General features: G+C 40.9%; 1 long non-coding RNA gene across 1 annotated transcript in view; it reads right to left on the bottom strand.

The window, feature by feature from the left end:
• The window catches only part of LOC122570139, a 45,836-nt gene that overhangs the window by 2,702 nt on the left and 20,755 nt on the right, over positions 1-22,379 (bottom strand). The window contains exon 2 of the long non-coding RNA XR_006317728.1: positions 6,835-6,922. This is a non-coding gene — a long non-coding RNA (uncharacterized LOC122570139). The remainder of the gene's footprint in view (positions 1-6,834; positions 6,923-22,379) is intronic.

The following is a 22,379-nucleotide window of genomic DNA, read 5'->3' as shown; positions in this document are numbered from 1 at the left end:
TGTGTACGAGCAACCGGCTGCCTACGTTAGAACCTATCGGATTGTGATCCTATCCAGGGGAAGGTGCAGCTGCGTTACGCTCAAACAGATTCTTTACAATATTTTTTTGTTCTGCAGCTGAAATTACCGGAGATCTGTTCCGAATTCAACGCACAAGTATGTAGAGTGTAAGATCAGATCGTCGAATTATGATCGGTCAACATTTCTAACATTTTTCATTCCTTTTGGTAAAATAGAACTCGTAGCAAATTTATTATGATACACAGTGATTTAAAAAAGGAATATTTGAACACCCTTGGTATTATTGTAGCACTTATACGGTAATTAATTAGTCTCAATTTTGCGCTATTTAACAGTATGTACTTTCACACGGCAATAAAAAGTTGTCATTATGAAGACGAAATGTAGAAATTGATTACGAAATAATTCCATTGGAAAATAATACTTTTGCAATCGAATCTACTGTGTCATACGCTGCAATTTTATATCCACACTATTTTCTGAAAGTTTTGCCTTCAAATTCGCTTATGTAGTAGCCAAAGCTAAATATACTTGACCGTACAAGAGGATCTATTATCTACAAAGGATCTCTAGAACGTACTTGGCTCTGTGACACGAAATAGTAATAGATTAATTGCCACGCATATATTGTACACGGCCGTCCATGTACTTAATAATAATGTTAGCAGGTGGAAATAATTCGTCATTTAATTTGATAGCTAAAAATTCCATCTCTCTGTAAAAATTCACATGTACAATCTCATTTTTGTTCTTGAAATTTCTCACGTTAAATATTTAATAATAATCCGCTATATACGATACGATATTGTAATTAAAATGGTCAAACTTTTGCATTTTGTCCTATTTAATTCGATAAGCAGGGCACAAAATTTGCTATAAAAATTTTTAGGCATTTTCTTCTATCTTTTAGAAACTTTCTGACGCTGCGAATTCCTTTAACTCGGTTTAAGGGATGCACAGGAGATTCTCACGAAGTTATCGCTGCGATGTAGCAGGTATTCTGCGAATAGACGCAGTCCGTCGATCAATGTAACATGAGCACATCTGCATTATAATCCAATGAACGTAATGGATCGGTAGCCTTGTCGTTAATTAATCGTACCCGCGGAAGTTGCTCTCTGACGCTAGGAACACGAACCGTACACCATTCGGGCTAATAATTGGCGAATTACCTCTCGGCGAACGGTCTGCGTCGCGGCAAGCGTTCCCAGCAAATGCAATTAAACGAGGGACATCTAGCCGAGCCTGGCGAGAACTTCACCCGTGTGTCGCATTCGCACCCAAGAACCAATATGTGTAAATACTCGTTTCAAAAACCAAAATGGACGATTGGAAATTTGGTTAGTCTCGTAGAGTAAGAAAACAAGGTAAATAAATTGGTCTTAAGCCGACGTCAAAGTTTTCTACGCAAACCAATTAAGAAAGTTAAGTTAAGCTGACTGGTCCACTTTTTGGCTGCTTTGGTTTTTGGATTGAGCGTGGTCTGAGTATACTTTAACTTCGCCAGCTCATAAAAAATGCATAGTTGACTTTGCCTAAGTTACGAAGGGTTGATTATCCTCTTTAAAGTTGGATCGATCTGAAATCACATTTTATATAAAATCACTGTGTTTAATCAATCGGTAACATACTCGTTCTTAGGAACTCTTGCTCTAAGAGAAATTAAGTGAATATTTGCAAAAATTTTCTACCGTAAATATTCCACTGTACTCGGAAATTCTTACTTGTTCAAATACATTGAATGAAAATCGGGAGCAAGATCGAACGACGATAATTTCCCCCATGCGAAGCATGCAATTTGATGTTAAACAGTGAGACGTGTTACCTCCACGAAGCTGAGTGTCAAGCAGCGACGTAACTCGTCGTTTACAGAACATCAGCCAGAAACCAGCGGAACAGTTAACTTTGTTGGACGAATTTCCCACTTGATTGGTGATAATTTTGCGGGTCCCATAATGTCTCCTAGGCCACGCCGACTCATGACGTTTCGATCAATTCGGCCGGATGAAAATCAATGACGGCGATGAGCATCGTGCTTCGGCTATATTCTATTTAGATGAATCCGTAGATACGCGTATCGACACGGTTGCCTCGAACGCCGCTACCAATTAACCAAAATTAGTCAAAATGTTTTATAGACGTGCTCACTGGATACAAACGTATGGTGTGTTTATCTATTTATGCTTTATAACGTACGTTAATCAAGTGTATTCCATCGACGTGGCTAATGGAATGAAACCGCTAAACATCAATTTTTAAATTAGTCGATGTATGCGTCAGAAGCTTAGTCACTCGAGCTTTTCGAATAATCTCTTACTTGAAATCGATTGAACATTAATTGTTTATTTCATTCGATAAGTATACAACGCAATACTTGACAACTTGGACCATCAGACATTGTAGAAATCAAAGATACAAAAAGAATCATTATAATTTGAAAATGTTAGTTCACCAACTACGTGGATATATTTATTTAATGTCCGGCCGGATCACAATACTCTTTCTCAACGACACACTTATTTGCAAACTTTTCAAAAACTCTCTGCATATAACGACTTCAGCCTGTTTTATGTTGTCCTTCCTCTTCTCTTTTCTATGGAAAAGACCTCGTAACGTCGGAGGTTTTGAGAGCAAGGAGCACACGGGGTCGGCTTTTTACCTGACGCCGACAACATCAAAAAACGTGCAAACTCTTACGAGCAGGTACTTTAATTTCTCTAAATTTCATACGATTATAAGATCTAAATGGAGGAAGAAATACTAACGAAAAAATACTGATCGATACTCCTAATATTTCTCTTTATAATTACAATCTCAATTCAACAAAGTAAATTGATTAAAAGAAATTAGAAATGGAATGTTACGCTAATACAATTTTGGTCCATTAAACGAAATAAATAAACAAATAAAACTTAAGATACACTTTCAGAAAACCCTATATGTATCCGCTTTCTAAAGACACTTTCATTACGTGAACTATTGGGGAAACGTCCAAAGTTGGTTCAAGAAAGGAAAGAATTCGACTTGAATGGAACACTGTTACTGACCTATTCGCTCGACTTTTCTATACTCGTTTAAGGACGTTCAAAATGGTTCCTTTGACTGATCAATCCGAGTTGACAGAAGCTTTTACCAACCTTAAATGTCCAGTGAACCTTTGATAGATCCGTGAGAATATTCAGCGTGGCTCTCAGCCAGCCGAACAGCTAGCTGGAAAAAAAGATTCGCGAACGAGTTGCATGTGCATGCGCATCATTATTTGTCCGGTATGAATATTCATATCGACGGCTTTGACATATTCAGCTTGAAAAAAGTTGTAAGCTCTTTTAACCACCCTGACGTTTCGCCGATGCACGCTGTCCTTCGTTGCTTATGCGTCTTTATTAAACACGTTTTACAACCCGGTTCCACGTCGTACGCTATCTTTCACCGACAACTTTTCCGAACAGAGTTTCCTATTCTTCTAAATTCGTGTAAGAATACTGAGCGATTTTGAACCAGAAGACCATAACAATTTTTTACTAAGATGTTCGATGAACAGTATTTCGAAATTTGAACGAGTATATTTTGATAATAGAATACGTTAGCGTTCACGATGAATTATCCACTGCATCAGTTTTCAATATTGACAATAGGAATCCAATTGCAACACCATCTGATCGAAAATTCAAACACCAAATATAATACATTTCGATGTTTAAATTACAAGATGGACTAAATATTTAAATTTTGAAAAATTACAGATATTCTCATGCGTATTGTAAACTTGTTCAATAATCAAATATTTGAAACAAAATAAATTCAATATTTATTACCGATATATAAGCTTATAGTCGAAGAAGATACTGTGTTATATTTTCCAAAATTACCAGGAGGAGGAAAATCGCTGCTAGGTTGGCTATATTATCGTGTATATTATGTATTTCTGAAAGCATCAGGGTGATCCTTTCGCCCTCAGCAGTACCATCATCGCTGCCATTAAAAAGGTTGCGGGGATGTCCTCGCGGCAATATCAGATAAATGCGTTCAGCTTCGTTCAGGCAGAAGTTTCATTTAACCGTCTCTATCTGCCGCGGCTATTGTTCTTCGCCAATAATGCGCACATGGCGAACAATCATGTCACAATGCGGCGTAATGGGTGAAAAGGACCTAAGTGCAGCCGCACTGTGATGCATCTCAGAGTACGGACGGTCGTAAAAGCTCGGAATGAGAGGGGCGTAAAGACGATAAGCGTCTTTCGTTAACCTGCCTCGTCCTAACCCCCTCCTGTACCTCGAATCAGCACCTTTAATGCTCGCTATGATTTCAATGAACAAGCATAACGCCGCAAAATCCTATGATTCTATCCATTAGCCTATTCGATGACTAAAACTACATTTCCAGATCCAGATATTTTACAAATAATTAGCAGAAAAATGATTCAATTCTTTATAATTTATAGGATGACTTTTCTTGAACATCGCTAATATCTACTATTGATAACCGATGATGTAAAATTTAGAATCTCTTAAATCGTATTTGAAACTTAAGTAATCTATTTACCAGTCAATTGGTTGAAATTTAATATAAATATTATGTAGTAAATGTTCCAGCAGTACGCGATAAATTTGTTTAAAAACATTATTTATTTGCAACTTATTACCGCGTTTCTCGTTGCTGGCAAGTGTACATCGTAGTCTATACTCCGAAAACCAAATGCTTCCGGTGCACCGAGTAATATCGAACGAAGGAATCTCGCAATAAGTTTCACGTTATCTAAATCAGACGTTAGATCCCTTCTTTAAATAATCGAAGACACGTTATTCGCATTAGGCATTTTTAATCGACAAATTTCTCGACCCAGTTACGATAAAGGATGTTAAAACGATGTAGAAACTACGAGTTACCTGTTCAAAAGGAATGTCGGAGCGCAACATTTTTGATAGAGGTTGAATAAAACATCAGGCTCACGATGCGAGGCAAAGGCTTGAATCTTTCATTCGAACGATCAAGGGGGATGGTTTGAAACGCGAAACCCATGGCCGATATTCGATGACAACCGGCTCGTTATTGGCGCAGATAGGAAGGATGACTCTCTCTGGCGCACGGGTGTATAAGCTAGCGGGAGACAGAGGCTTTCCAGAGAACAGTGATAGGACCCTTTAGACCAGACCATGCTAATGAACTTGGCCTGCCATTATCTAAACTGCAGTCAGTACGCCACTTCGGCCGACCCTCCATCGAACTACGAATAACTACCACTCGCCTGGCCGGGCTATCTCTCCCTCTTCCACCCCTGGAATCCATTGTCCCTCCAATATAATGCTGATTGCTCGAACCGTCGAATTTTGAGCAATCAACAAACTTCTGCCTCTTAACGAACGACCACTTTCGTTTGACCATCAGCGGCCCGCGAGTTTTGAATGTATAATTATTTGATTGCTTTAAAGTCGCGTGTTTCCCAGGGGAAGTTAGTTTCATTTAATTGCTCGCGTTTCGTTACGTCGGCTTACCCGGCGAGTTTAACTTTTAACTTCTCTTCGAGTTTCGCGAATATACTCGTACATCGAGAAGGAAAAAAAGAAAGAGAAAGGAAAAAGAAGACAGAACGGAAGAGGAGTCTTTTTCTTGAGAAATATCATTCGAGGAATTTTTCAGTAACCTACATAAATTTCGATACGGTTCGAAAGTACAGAGCGAAACACCCGGTGTACGCGCTATTGACAGTTCGATAAATTCTTCGCATTGACTTTCATAGCTGGCGCACATTTTTCATTCGTATTATATTTGACTGGTATCTCATAAAAAAGTGTTGCTCTCTAGTAGAATAGTGGCTCGGTACACAAAAGTGCTAGGACAAGCGCTGTTATTCATTCTCTGTCGTCTGAATAATCACTATATGTCATTCTGTCTGAAAGCTGCTAATAGAACAAAACGCGTATCGCGCATTTATGGGAAGAAAAATATTCTCCCGTATAAAACCCGCGAGCTCGATGCGTGTAAAGCAATCGATGAGCGAGGGGATGGAAAAAATTTGCGGAGATAATTTGACGACGAATTCGGTGGCCAGTTCATCGGCGAGCCGCGATAATTGTTCAAAAATCATTCGACCAAAGTGGACGAGTGATCGAATCGTTTCTTTTCCGAGAATTTCGCTGCCCGGTACCGCAGATCAGACGCAGAACCATCCGCCAGTTTCGCTGCGCGAAATTTCCGGTGGTACGGCGGTCTAATTGAAGCTAATTGAAAATCGATCGATTCGTCCCGCGGTTTGCGAGGCACTAGCTCACCTGCTATAACTCTACACTTCGATGACTAACGGATTATCGAAGTATGCAAATGCGGAGTGTACAATACTTCACGGTCGAACGGACCGAAATTAATAAACGCATTGTGCTCTATTCGGACGTCCAGTTTTATTCGCTGGGAAAATACGAGAGAGTCACAGGAAGGATTCCGGATTTGAATCGTCCGCTCGGAGAAATTCTTTCGTCTCCGTTATAACCGCGTACTTTAAGTAGATAGAAAAAGAACGCTAATTCTCACGATGGATTTATAGCAATAAACTTGTGAAATCTCGTTGTCGTCTTTTATACCATTTAGCAAATAGTTACTACGGTAGCCAGTAGTATATACAACGACTCGCGAAAGTATTGAGTTGTTTGAAAGTTGGTAAAAATTTCAGAAATATTTAAAGATAATATATTTTTATAGAATTGATATTATATCGAATGATGCGTGGTAAAATAGTCATATTAGTAAAATGTAAAACTAATCTGTAAATGTATAAAGAAGTTATAGAATATTTATTTCAAACATAATTCGGGTACTTACTTTTGTGAGTTACTGTAATTCTCGTAGTCCGATTATTGGAACGTTATTCCACTTGACTTTCGTTCTTGCTTGTTTACTCGCGTAAAAGCTACGAAATGAAATTTTTCAACAATTAATACAGATGAACAGTGTTACGTTATTCAGAGAATGAAACATTGATTACGAAAATGTAGCCTGATGTTGTGCAACGTTGAAGTCAAATAACGGCGCTGCACGGGCTGCGCGGAGATGTTTATTGTTTTTCAGCCGAACGTAATAAATTGTATTGCATTAATGGTCCATTAAATCCTAAATACGGAAATCATAAACTCGCGTTGTGTAGGGCAAAATAATCGATGCACATAGGTATTAATATTCATACATTATTACTCAGTTGATTCGCGCAATTTATCGACGGCGTAATTACTAACGACTTCGGGTCGGTTTATTATTCTTGCTAATATAGCGGCGGTAAAAACTAATGGAACGGTAAAACGTATAGTTAACATATTTCACGTTCATTAGGTCTATCGTGCACGAATAACGCGAGTGCTTTAAATTATCTGGCTGAACGACATCACGTACAGGCTTTGTGTCTGACCGCGAATGTTTATTCTACTTGGGATCGTATTGGTCGAACTGCAATACACGACATCTGATCAAGCCACGAATAATTTAGCGACTCATTCACGTTTATTCTTCTTTCTACGGCGACGCTCTTCTTTTCCATAATTCGTTTTCTCTTCTTGAAATCGGTATAGTTGGGAATCTCCGAAGGGAGCTTGTAAATCAGTGTCAGCAAAATAACGTATTCCAGCAAAAAGTTGGTACGTGACGAGCAATATTCATATCCCGGAACTTTAAAAATTAAAAAGAAAGGAACGGAACACGTGTCTATTAGCATCGAGTAATGAATCCCTAGGAAGTAATTAAAGTTTTCGCGGAGAAAATTCCTCTTACAGAACTCAAGGCGAACCGGGGACGCGGCGCATTTTTCACCGCTCTCGCGCGTTACTCCCGTCTTTCTAAATTCCACGTTTCCGAGCCTCTTTTACATCCCTCCGGCGTTTGCTCCTGGAAATCCTCTTCCTTTAGTCCGGATGCCCGGCGTGCAGCTGAGGTGTATAATATTAATTAGACACGCGCGTGGAAAAATCCCTTCGAATGCGCATCTGTGGCTGCAACCTCGGTAATCGTTGCAAGTTTCAGGAAAAATTCTTGTAAACAGATTTCTCTCGGGAAGCTTGCCTCATTGAATTCAGTGGCTAGCAGATTAACGAAATCGGGATTGACATACGCAAAATTGTTAGTTAAATTTTATGAACTTTCAAAACGAAAATTCATTCTTGATGCTACGAAAAGATTATCTTTACTGTTTATGTATCAAGTTTCCAGAATTTTTCATAGAAATAAAAGTCTCGACTATGCTTAAACAAAAGCGAGATGAAGACACGAAAAGTTCTAAGATCATTGACAAAGATATCTATGAATATTTAGGACAAAGTATTACCGCGGAAAAGTTATGGTCGTTACCTGTATCGAATTTGTATAAATACGATAAACAACCGAGCGCTTCGGTTAATTACACTGTAAACGATGCTATATCGTAACTGCATCGTGTACGGGGGCTATCTTGCTATTCATTCATCGACTTACAGTAGTTAAATGGGGTTGGTTAAGCGAAAGTGAATTCAAACGAGCTATCGCTTCATCTTCCCCGCGGATGCATTAAAACTCGCGTTACGAGGCACCGTAGCTCTACCGTAACTCGTAAGAAGACGCTGCCTTTAACGTACTTTATCCAACAGCATCACGCATGCAGCATAATTCGCGAGTTCGCGTGCTAATCCACGCTTGTATCCCGTGAACGAGCTTCTTAGAGTAATAAAAGTATAACGAACGTTGTCAACGATGGTACATGGTAAGCCACCCTCGCATGGTGGAAGGACTAATCAGCGAAGCTTCGTAATTTCTCGGGATGATAAGCCGTGATTTCCGCGAGGACGCATGTCGCATTCAGTCGGGAAGACTCGTCTCAAGAGCGTCGCGCGAAAAAGGGTAGCGTGATGTTCTCTCTGGCGAATCTCGACGACGACGACGACGACGGCCAACGAGGACGTCGGCTGACGAGAAATCCACAGATAATTGAACCTTTAAAAAACTGAGCACGGTCCGTGGAGCCCAGGACACGGCGTCAAAGACGCGTCTAGGGTATGACCTATGGATCGACGAGGAAAATGGTATAGTGAACGTAGGAAGGGAAAGAGGCGGGAGGCGAAGAAGGAGACTGGGCGTGAAGTCCGCGGTACACAGAGTAGATAAGAGAGGCAAGTGTAGGAAGTAGGATCCTGGTGGAGGAAGCAAAGGGGGTGGCCAGGGGACGACGTTTAATCTAGGAGAGAGCACTAGAGGTCTAGATACGTTTTGCTTTTATATTCTATCACGGTTGTCTAAGATCCACCGGTCTGGAAAACCAGCACGCGATAGCTCGGCCCTTGCGATGGGTCGTGAGGCTAACGAGAGTCGACGAGAGTCGATCTGTCTCGATATTTCGTCGAGACTGTACACCGTTCCATCCTCCCGGCTCAGCTAAGTGAACGATATCTAACGAGAAGAATAGATCGTCTTGGGAGTAGAGACAAAAGACGCGCGTCCAGGGGACGAAACTGACACGGTCCACCTATTGACTGGTATTTATGTTCTCGATGGGAACGAGGAAAAATTCTTTCGGTGTTGTTCGGTGGTACGGGTCAACAGTAAGGGTCGAGAAAGTACCGAGAGAACGATATTATGTTACGGGAATGGAAAAGAAATAGATGTTGAGGGACTACCCGCCGCAGGGTGTGAGTTTCTAGCGGAATGTCGATGAAACGAAACGAAACGGAGGGAAAACAAGTCGGAAAGGGTAAGTTGATTGAATGGCTTGGATACATTGTGCCGGCTAGAGACAGACTAGATAGTATAAACGTTAAATAAAATAGTCGCCTTTCGGTTCTCGATTACGTATTCAACGACGCAGCTATTTGCAAATATACCGTTAAATTGCGACGTTTCTACCGATTTCCAGCGGGATCCGCCAATTAATTACGCGCAGCGAGTCGAGCGAACGTTTCCCCTTGCCTGCAAGTCTCTTTCTCTCTCTCTTTCTCTCTCTGTCTCTGCTTGAAGTTTCGCTGGCGTGTAAGTGAAAGTAAAGAGATAGCCTCTTCATTTCATCCAACAGTCTTACCAAACATAATAACATAAAGTACTAATACCGTCTCGATCAATTACGACGTTAATTAAACGACAAACTTTACCGCATATTCCTTAGACTAGTTTGTTAATTACTTTACGATCCGCGGTACGATATTAATTACACGAAAGGACAGAGAACAGTTTGCTGAAAGGAATAACGCCCGTGGCGACAATTTAACCTCCCAGTTATCCTCCTTTTGAACTCACTAATAGCGGCATGCTTTTTTATTGCAACAAAAGTACCGCGATTCCGCTTGGCAGCGATACTTTCAGAAGGGTATCGATCGATTCGTAGCTATCGAATATCCAGCCTCTCGGAGGAAATATTCGAGTGGCAGCTGGTAGAACGAAACAGGAGATCGCGATCGTTCTTTTAGTTACACGGACCATCACAAAGCGGTTGCCTCTACTTGTTCATCGGGCAATGGTCGCCACGACGGAAGCGGCGCCAACTTTAATCCCGATTTACGGCTAAGGATTACGCGGAATCTCGTATCGTGTCAAACGAGAAAAAGGAATAGAAGCAAGAACGTTGAGCATCGCGGTACAAGCGAATAGACGAGCGAGAAGGATGGGAACAGATTTCAGAAAAGTACCACACGAGAAATTCTGAACTCGAATCAAGGAGGTCGCTATAATTAATGCCGAAGTAGCGAGAGCCCTGCAAACTGTCACTAGCTACTTTCAAAGTGGAATCCGACCAAGCATTTAGACGTCACGTGGAGGGAAATCAGCTAAGGATCTTAATAAAAGCATGTCGGAGTTATCGAGCGGTTTTTTCTCAATAGTGCACACTTAAGAGTTCATTATTCCGATGATGCTCCAGAGCGGAGGTTCTTGTCTTTTCTTTGGTAACGGCCTTCTTTAAGAATTTGATGAAGATTAAGGAACTTCTTTTAAGGGAATGGTCGTGACACTGTGTGGACGGTTCTTAGACTCGGCAAGTAGCTTCGTAGCGTTCTTACTCCTCCTTGCTGATCGACCGAAGGAGGAAATCATTCTGATGAATCGCTTCTGGTATAAATCCGGTATGACTCTCAAGACTTAATAAAATATGGTTCTTGTAATGTGTTTATTAATATGTTTGTAAGAAAATTCAGAAATAAATAAACGAATATTTTCTCTTAAGATCCACTACAATCGATGTTATAATAACAAAAAATTGTCTCTATATTTGGTTTTACAGCTAGACACGTGTGTTTCATCCCCTTCAAAATTTTCAAAACATTGCTCGTCCAATATAATATTATCGGACAATATAATAGTCGTTCAAATGTTCCAGTAGTGAAGATCTTCATTTTCAACTATGTCAGCTTCAAATTCTCCTGTTTCATAATCATAAAGTGACATTAAAATAAAAAAAGAAAAAAAAATCGACACGAATTTATTTACCGTGTTTTTCTTTTTTCTGTCATTTTCGCACACGTATTATGAGCTGGTAACTAACATTCGCGCGGCGTTGACGTCGTCACAGTGTTAATGGGAAACACGATGAATGTAGTAATCATATAACTCATAAACCGATTAGATAAACATAAAGTTGCAACTTCCATGTAGAATCTAGTTACATTGAAAAGCGAGTGACGATAGAATTTCCAAACTTCAGTTAATATGTGAGATAAAATTACACGATAAACAATCACTCGTCGCACTCACGAAGTGCTTTGTAATGGCGTAGACGGGTGTCTCGTTTCGAGGTTTTGATCAAATGGTTTTGGAATTGTTATGCACCCAGGGGGATGGAATTCTGGCCAACGAATGTAGCGCTTACCAGATGAAACGTTGCCATGAAATTCGTCGTAGTTACGATGAATTTGCCTCGTTGTGATTCGTGTTCGGACTTCCGATGTCTTGCCTGGTCCAAAATCTCTAATTATATCTATTTAATACCGACCATACGAATCATAAAGCCAATGCAATCGGTTGAAGCTTCGAAACTTTGTGTTGAACTTGAGCTCAATGGTTACACAATGAGTTAATATTCCCTGTCCATGGATCTCTGTGGTATACGCGGCAAACCTGTTACACTTAGAGTGTCGCTTCATCGCGATTGCAATTTTATCTGTTCGATGTAATTCTGTTTCGTCATTGGATTTTGTTCCTCATCGTTGTCAGACTTTAAGCCAAAGAAAAACTTCCTGGAGTAAAATACGTACTTGGACTTCTTTTGGCTTTTTTAGCTACGCCGAAAGCGATTATTCGCCTGACTCGGCGGCTAAAATTTTCACGACCGTTATATCGAGCTTTCGTGTCCACTCGATCCGCCGTTAATAAATTGCAATTCTACCGGGTAGAATTCGTGCAAACTGAGTTAAAGAGGCGAACTTTCGAGACAGGTGGTGGCTTTTTCGCATGGGTTTCAAGCAAAGGAAGAGATTTCAAGTGAAATTTACGGGTTCGTGCGTCCCGAAGTGCAGAGTTAAGAACGAGAATGCCAGACGGAAGCTCAACGACCTTTCAGGCTAGCCGAATACGCGAGAACCGCCACAGAAAATCCTGTCTTTTTTCACGGTGAAATTCAAACGTCTCAAAGGAGATGTTTTAAAAAGACGTCTTAAAGAGAGAGAAAGAGAAGATCGATTCTTTACGAGAAATCAGTATAACGATCAAATTTTTTAATTCTACTAAAATTCGAAACAATTCAACGAGACGTAAATGGACATTGGGACAACCATATGACATATCTTACTTTTCACTCCTCGTACGATCTAAATATTTTATAATTACGAATCGTGCGCCAGTTTTCTCGATTATTTCGACATTTACAAACGGTGATAGTTTTTCTCAGAGCAACGAATGATCAAATGAAACGCTTAGCAAACTGTCCCAGCAAGACTACGCTGCTTTGTGACGGATTTAAAAAGCTCCCGTGTTGACATTTTATATTTACTTTGGTATAATACTGGTGTTTCATTGCGATGTTCCTTCAAAGACTTCATCGTTTGCTATATTTAACGTGCGCTCGCTGAAATACGTACGTGGACATTCGATGCTTCCTCTCCTATCTCGCCTTCCTAAACATCAGAAATAACAAATTACATTTATTAAGCTTGGAAAATGAATAAAAGTAAATCTTCTGAGTATGATAAACGACATGTAATTAATTGTTAAAGATTTGTTAAATTAAACGTGGAGTAAAAGAAGCTTAAAGGTGGAATACAGAAACAGTTTCTATTCCTGTTGCTTTCGTTTTATACCTTTAAACACGATACTGAAAATTATATTTAGTACGCTCATATAGCTTTATGTCGCGTAATGCATTAATTCTATCTTACGTGGCAAAACAGTCTTTGCATTTTGACGAAGCTTTCAACGAATTAGCAATTAATTAGAAACTATCGAACTACGAAAACGAGGAAACATCAAATGCCGGAAACGTTATTCTACTTCTTCGCGCTCACGTGAAAAAAGAAAACTGTTGTATCTAACAAAAACCACACTTGTGTGGAAAAGTGATCGCAGTGCACTCGAAGCAATGCACGGCGTTCTTTCAAACGGGAAACATTTTCAATGGAGCTTGCACCGAGCGACAGAGGGAAGGAGAGAGAAGCCACTTTAACGGGCTGGTGGCGAGGCTTCGCTGAAAAATACAGAGTGCGCGCCGGTGAAAACTCGAGTGGACCGATTCAATGCATTTCGATGATAAACCGTTACAGCAGAATTCGCGCGGCGAATATATTGCATTTGTCGAGCGTGCCGGCCGATGTCCAAACGGATTAAGGTATTTTTCAGCCGGATCCAATAAATTCGATCGGCGAGCATCGAGAGAGAATCGAACGCGAGCGCGAACCTCTCTCTGCCTTCGAAATTATACTACACTGTCTGGCCGTGAGTGAAGCTGATCAGTCGTGAGATTGATCGATTGTTGTAACGCGCGAACACGAGGATGCAATCAGAACATAGATGCATAGAAAGGAGTGCAACTTGAGTATGCGTTTTGCACGAAAATCGAGCGACTGTTCTTGACAGCTTCCAAACTATCTATTAATTCACTTGATCAATTGGGCAACTGTATGGAATTTGTGCTGTTGATGCAAGTTTGTAGTACCGGTAATAGGAATTTTGGGCGATTGTTTAAGTAGTACTCGTAGTTCAGTTTTAGAAAGAATTCTGGACACACGATTGTAACACGAAAGAAGAGAAAAAAAGGTTGTAAAATAGAGAAAAACAAAAGCGCGGCGATGTTAGAATATGTTGTAGTATGAGAGATGAGAGATTCTAAATTATAGCATTGGAATGATACGAAGCTTAACGTACTTGTACCTAATTAACTAGTATATAAATGTTATAATAAATACAACGGTATGTGAATAATTTTCGTAGCTGCTGTATATCTTCATTTCGCTATCGGAACTGCTAGCCCTACGATTCATTCAGATACTACAAATTAAATTCTCATCCTTCTTTAATCGAAAGTGCTTACAAGTTAATCTTGGCAAAAATATTCTGAAACATCAGATTGGTCGATCGCGCGGACGTCTGGCATAGCGAAGTGTGGTATATTTCACCGAGCCGCGATAAATTTGATTCACGAGCAACAGCGTCGAAAGAGGGTGTATAACACGTATCGGTCCCTGCCGGTTGGAAATTATCCCGGGCGCAGGACAGGGGAAAAATCCGCTGTAATCCTTCGAACAATCGGCAAGCAAATTACCGTAATATTTTCGCGCGAGTTAATCCGAGTTGGTCCCTTTCACGCGGCTGCCGCTGCTTCCACCACCTGTCGTCCCCTTTCTGATTCTACGTTCAATAGGTCCGTTGCCTTGTACGACCCGAAGCTTGGCGAGACACTCCCGGGGACGTGAACCGACGACGTGAACCGACGACCGGGAGTTTCTGTATTTAATTTGGCGCGAAGCTTTTAATCAGACGCCGCTTCAGACGGCTACTCGCCCCCTGGAAACCGACAGTGTCGACTTAAAGCGAGCTTTTTGAAGATTCAAGGCCCCCCTCTTCTTTCGCTGCCATCCGCTACCTCTCGCTACATTCACGTACTATTCGTGAATTTGCTCGTGGCGCACGGTGCAAAGACACCTCGAGTGATTTCAGCTGTATCAGAGAAACGTGCGTGTTACTTGATGAAGGAATTTAATTGAACAAATTATATAAAGGGCGTGCGAAATAGAGGCGAGTGTGATAAGGGGATTCATTCAAGACAAATGTTTGTGCGACACATCGGAGAACGTGTAAAGGTAGGTGGAAAACTCGACCAGACAGATTTACTCAGGGAGACCGTATGAAGTGAAAATAGAATGCAAGCAGTATAAATTTCTGTTAAAGTTCCGGACGCGTCCGCTCTAATAATCTACAGAGTGGTGCCGCGTATTCTTCTAGCGTCGCCACGGTTCTTCTTGTGCGATGCACGCGTCAGGTAGCTGCGCGGCCCAGGTAGTTTCAGAAAAACGCGTCATAAGTAGTGAACGTGTTGAGCTACGCATCTGAGCTTGTTCGTGACGAGAAGTAAACCGCGGGATTAACAAGTCCGGAACGATAAATGTCGACGGGACAGGAAAATTTCTGCTGGATGAAAGCATTCTTCTTCCTTCTCTAGTGCTGTTTACAGAGATAGAGAGGAAATTCCGATTAATCTGCGCGAGTTTCTTAAGCGGGATTTTATCAAGATCAAACTAGAAAGATAACAGAGTTTCCAGAAGCTGCATTTCTAGTACAAAGTTGTGACAATCTGAATAAAATGACACTGAACACGAAGCAAACGAATCGAAGGCGAAATAGTCTGTGGCTTAACGAGCATAATCTGATCGTATTTACGTCCCTTTTGAGATTGTTTGAGGACGACGTGTAGAGAAAGGTAGAAGAGCGGTGCATTAACAAGCGCAACACGAAGTTCCTACCAGTCGAATTAAAGCGGTGATTAAATTGAAAGAGAAAAAGCTGAGCAAAACAAGAGACGGCCCCTTTTTTCCGGCCGCACTACAGTAGTTCATTTAAATTAGCGTCTCTTTAACCCGCCGTAATTCCGCAATGTTTTCCGCGTGGCGGGGAAAAGTTTGTAGAGATATTACGAGGCACATAGATCACACTTAGCATTAATTAGCGCAGTTTCTACAGTAAACGAGAGACAAAGTTTCGCGACTGTGCGCAAAGATCCGACGCGATTTACGCGATACGACCGGATCGAATGATTTTGATCGCAAGACTCTAAGCGCGTTTGTTATCCTTTGGAGATTTCAATTGGTTCTGCAATTCAAATATTTATTATTGTATTCGAAATGGAATATCGTTTACTCGTCTACTAGAATATTATACTTTCTTTAAATAGGAAAATTTTTCCTACTTTTTCTCTTAACTCTTAAGTAATCTTTAAATATAGCAACGAATTGGGTTGTTAATTTCGAAATTTCCATTTCAATTATCAAGGAATAGTAGTAAAGTCTACGTCTTAACATCTAGTAGAACAAGATTCCCTGGATTTAGCAACATAAAATATCGAGCCAGTAGAAGAGAACATCGTGCAAGTAGAAGAGGACAGCATGCAAGTAGAATAGGACACTTTACGCCTGAATTACAGTTGAGACTATTCAAACTTTAGGGTCTTGTTCTTCTTTTGACCACTCTTTCCACCTTCACTGCCTTTCTAAAAGATTGATGGATATTGAGCTGACTAATCGTAGTGTGCTCTATACGTTGTACAACTTTCTTCTATACAGTTAGTTTCTTATTTTAGTTTTCGAAAAAATATGAATGAATATTCACTCTTAGAATTCTTTCTGATTTCCTGCAACCCTCAATTTGAACTTCGTTATTTCGTCGTCATTCATCGAGTCTGAGCAACGTATACCTCTAGTTTCTTAAACTCTAGTTCGTAGGACGAAGTCAAAATGATACGTCAAGCTTTTCAAAGGTTCTAGGATCTTTAATAACACTTTCAATATTTTGAAGTAGAGTGAATCAAAAACTTCCAACTATCTATGATCGTTTCAGACTATCAATTCTGTGAACACGTGCGCGGTTCAACGCGTTTAAGTGAAAGTTATTAACATACCGGAGGTTCGATAAATCACAGTGTTCATCCTTTTTGTTAAAACCCATTGACAAAGCAGGAAATACGCGAAGCAGAAAGGATCTTTTTCTTCTCGCGAAATTTCATTTCCACTGGCCCGCCACGGCGGCGCGCACTTTAAATCAACCGACGGCAGACAGGATCGGCGCGTAACGCGGCACATGCGGCAGATGTTTCAGTTAAATCAACTGCCTTCGAATAGCAAGCCGCAGAAACTATCTGTTCCGGTGTCAAAACAGCTGTGCTTAATTAAACTCACACAATGAGCATGTTGCGGCGCGCCTGGTCGCGGCCTGCCGTCTCAAACAACCAGCTTAATTGCGAATGATTACCGCCTTCCACTTGCCAAAACGTCTCGCGTGTAATGAAATTCCAATGGTTCGTTGCGTCTAACATAATCAACGCCGAAAAGTCCGAATTTTTCTACAATCTCTATTCATTCATACATATTTCATTACGCTCCGTTCATAAATCACAGTCGAATTTTGCGTCGATACAGTTGTTATCACGATACAGGTTTTACTAATTTTACTAATTCTACTGAATGTAACATTGTCAGATTACTAGACTGCGAATGTTTATGGGCATAATTTCAAAAATGTAATTTTTCATTTTATTTGCATTTATTTTATTTGCAAAAATGTAATTTGCATTTTATAGCTCGAACTGACTCAATCCCGCGTTAGAAGAACGTCGATGTCATCAAAGGAAGATTTCAAGGGCTCAATATTAGACCACTGTTTCCAAGAGTCTATTCCTTTAGCCAACATACCTGCATTTAATAAATAATTTGAGCTGTATCGCTTGAAACGTATATTGCGATGTAACAACTGCTTTGATTTAGGTATTTTGAACACTTCCACATATCTCTTGAACAACTGTATATTTTCATAAAGACTTTATGTCCATAAGATGAGAGCCGATATTTGTTTCTCATCCTCTTTCTTCCGCAAAGCGCAATTCGCGAAGACTGGTGGCTCTCGGGAAGAGTAGAAAATCGTCTGGTTTGCTCGCCGTGCAAAGTGTCACGAAGATACCTGGACGAAATCCCAGGAGCACTGTAAATCACACCGTAGCCACTCGATCTACCGGCAGGATGGCAATTACCGCCGTGGGACCGGAAAAAACCGGGGCACATGCGTCCAACTTTAAATCTCCGTCAACCGGTCCGCTGATCATCCCTGTTGCTCGAGGAATCACCGAGTTAGAAAGAAGCGGGTTTTCGGTCTCGCTCTTTTCATTTGTCGTTACATTCCCGACAGGTCCTCCCGTGACATCCTGCGTTCGAGACTTCGTCAGCTAAGAAAAAGCTTCGAGAAGAGAATTCCATCGAATCGAACTTCTGCTTGATTTCGTGTCACACGCTTCTCCGGGCGAAGCCTTTGATTAAACTAGCGCGACATCTTCGCTCACGTTTCTCGAATATGTACGTTCTCATCGTCGTTCTGATTAGAGAATTTAGTGGAATAATGCATGAGAAACAGGTGCATTTAATAATATTACGATAATATACAGAAGACTTTTATATTTTCGAATGTATCGAATTTTCCTCCCTTCTTCGACTGTTGCGTAATAGAATATTTTTCCGTGACGTGAAAGGTAGAAAATTAATAACAATGGGTTTATTAAATTCTTAACGTGTAACTTCCCTTTATTAGTATGACATTTACATATTAATTATATAATTTGGCGCAGAATATTAAATTCCGTATCATTCAGTAGTACCTTTATACGATTATTAAAAGTTGATATTTCGAAAAGGAAATGTAGAACCCGATGAAAAAGCACTCTCTTGGAAAATTAGGATATGTGCACATACTTTTTATAGCCATTATTTCAATTTAACGATTTTTATCGAATTCTCCGTTGGTTATCCCAACTCCGTGACCAGTGAATCATAATATGCAAACTTGATCTACAGACGCACTCATACACAATCATAAGGATATTAATTTGCCTGACGGTGCTTGCAAAGCTATGCTATGCACTATTTCCACTTTTTCCTCTAACGAAAAAAACAATGAATCGAAACTGAATGCAGCAGTTAAAACGCACCCTTTCCCCTCTGTAATATTTTATCACATAGCGGATTAACGTTTCATCCGTTGTAATACGGTTTAACGATCGGAATGTGCCGGCGGCGAGCTACTTAAATCAGCCCGCTAATGAATATCTATTTACCGGGGCATTTATAATTGGAATTAATTAAATCATGGCCGATTTGATCGAGCATAATTGGCGTGGTCGTCGTCGCAATCCGATAAATTCGATACGCCTAAAATTGTTTCGCCTGTAACTTGCGAGCCACACGGAACAGTCCTCGGTCGTGAACAATTAAGCCAATTAGCGGTGGGATCGATACCCAACCTGTTCCCCTCAGCTCCCACAACTTATCATCTCGATGCACGTCCGTGTCTCGTCCCGTAGCCCGAGGCGCGTTGGGGACTTTTAATGAATTACAAAACAAAGCTGCCTCTCCGCCTGGGGTCTGAGGGATCGAGAAAGTTTCGCGTCCCTTTCCTTCGCCGCTCGCTGTTACGCTCGTCTGGATTTTCGCTTTCGAGTACAGAAGCGGAAAGTGGCCCGCCATTCTTGCCGTTTCCCAAACTTCCCAGCCGAAACCGAGCTATTCGGTAAAGCCCTGCGTCGCTTCGAGCCTCGGAAAGCCTCTTTCCCGAAGAAATTCACCGCGAACGACCAAGAGACCGAGCGCTCGCGCGCGCTTCCGAATAAAATTTAATACGCGATCGAGCGACAAGCTTTCCAGGAAGCATTAGAGGAAGCTTTATAAAGGAAGCGGTCGTGCGTTGGGTATGACTATTTCATGGCAAAGACACGACGCTTTCGATGAAGATACCCTAAATTATTCGCCTACATTCTCTCAGATGTACGTACTTAGTTCGCGCTTATGAAAACACAAGTAAATTTGTAAAATCATTAGCAAATTATCAGAACCTTTGAGAATTATAATTTCGTTTGAAACATTGGATTATAAAGAACCTATATATATATATATATTCAGTAATAACAATCTCAGTTTTATATAAGAAAATGAAACAAGTTCCAACTTGTTTATGTATATACGTTGCGCCTTTTGATTATCATTTTGATCAATTTTGCATGTACGACTGTGTCGCACGAGAACGTGGGAAAAAGCTTGGGGAAACGAGGCTGGTAATCGCGGCGGGATTAGGTGGAATAATATTACCTGGTTGTAGGGCAGATCGTCGCGAAAATAGGGTGTTAACCGTCAGTAGTCTATGTAATCGGCGGGTAATTAATTAATGCGCTGGCCGTCAGACCCTCTTCCAATATCCAGCAACCCGGCAGCGCTGCAAACCACTGATAACTGAAGCAACTCGCCGGCCGATCTTGTATTCCGCGGATACGCCGTCAGCTGACGTATTTCCATTAACTCTCAGCTCTTTCACATTAAATCCCGAATATTAAAAATCTTGTAAACTCTTTATCCTCATCGGAGCAATCAAAAGTCGTCAAAGTCAATTATAATAATCATGTTTACGGTCGAACCTCGATAACTCGAATTTCTACTAAGTCTCTTGGAAAAATATTAATTTTTCCTACACGATTCGAGTTACCGAAGTTCGATTGTATTTAACCATCAGCTGGTATCATTATATCACAAGCAAACCCCTGCAATTCAAGTTAAATATTTTATTCTAATTTGTATTAAAATTATATTCCATTTTAATCTGTATGTAAAATATAAAGTGAAATTAAATAACCTGTACATTTTACCTGATCAAGACCATTAATATCATTTATCATATAAAATATAAAACACACAAGCCTGCTTCAAATTAACCTCAAATTACTTTTTAATTGTCCCAATTTTAATCCAAACCAGTGCAATCACTTTTGACCGGGCAGTATCGGCTATGGTCTAAAAATGAACATAATCCAAAAGAGAATACATTTACGTTTCCTTTCAATGAGTCGGCCGAAAAAAAGTATGGCCATCGCGCAGCCTTAATAATTTCCCGAACGAGATTACACGCTGGTAGTCTGGCACAGAGCCGCTTAATCCCTCGTCGTCCTCGGAAGCTGTCTTTTAGGAGGATGCTCGAGGATTTTGGAAAGTTCTGGAGGCAGGCGAGACGAGGCTGGCCGGGTACACAATGTAATTCGCGCCTGCACTTTGTCTTCGCGGAAGTTTCGGCTTCTCGTGATCGTGAGCGGGGATAATGCGAGTGTACTTATTATTCGGTTCACGCGGTCGTTCTCCAGCGCTCGAACGCTGCTTTCCACCGTAGCTAGCGCTATACCGAAGAGAGTAAAAGAGAGATGAGAAGAGAGAGGGAAAGCGAGCGAAAGATGAAGACAAGGAACAGAGCATTCAATCACGACAAGAATAATCGCGCCTCAGGCTAGCGTGCTACAATTTATACCCCGTGAGACGAACGACGGAATTTGTCGGCCATTAGCGAGCAATTTATCGCGAGTTTCACGAATGAATATCGTGGAAATCTAGTGTCTCGCGAAGAATGCGCCTCCATGAGCATCCTTCCTCTTAAAGAGGAGAAACTCCGTAATCCAAGACTGTCTTTGATGGCTGACTATTTCAGTCTCTCTTCTCGGCTGAAAAATCTCCAAGCACTCCTCCTACCTTTTTACGTAATTTCTCATAAAATTTTGACGGATGATCGCATAGAAACAAGAAAGAAGCACGGCGACGTCATTGGACACGGTCGCAAATTAAGTTGCGACCTCGTTTCCACCGGAAGCGATAACATCGATAGCGCGTCGCTGAGGTAACTCATCCGAGTCGGCGCGTAAATTTCCGACCGTGTATGGAAGCCTTGGTAAGCTGAAACGTTCGATCACGGATTTATGTCTCGACGATGAGGGACTTTTAACGAAGGCGTGAAAGGGTTCAATTGATGGCTCGAGTTTTTTCCATGCGTTTTACGCAAAAACGGAGGAAAAGAGAGAGCGAGAGAATCGTTGGTTATCTCGCAAAATTCTCAGCGAAACATTCTGTTTCGTCCGAATGTAATCTGCTGATAGCGAAGTGATTTCTGCCAGCGACAGCTTATAAATTACGTTTGCTCCAAGAGAGTCCGGGCCAGGCCGTGCACGAATTTCGAATGAGAATCACACCGTGTATATCGCTCTTTTGCCGCCAACGACAGCTTATGAATTACCGTTTCCGTTCCGTTTTCGATCCGCTCCGCTATTTCGTTAAGTTACGCATTCTCTTGGCCGACAACCTTTGCTCCATGTCCTGGAAAATTTTCTGGATATTGCTGTATTTGATTTTATATCTTTATGATACTGTATAAACTGG

This window comes from Bombus pyrosoma, linkage group LG8, assembly GCF_014825855.1.
Source record: "Bombus pyrosoma isolate SC7728 linkage group LG8, ASM1482585v1, whole genome shotgun sequence".
Classification (NCBI taxonomy): Eukaryota; Metazoa; Arthropoda; class Insecta; order Hymenoptera; family Apidae; genus Bombus; species Bombus pyrosoma.
The sequence above is the reverse complement of the archived record's forward strand: the minus strand, read 5'-3'. Positions and strand labels throughout refer to the sequence as shown.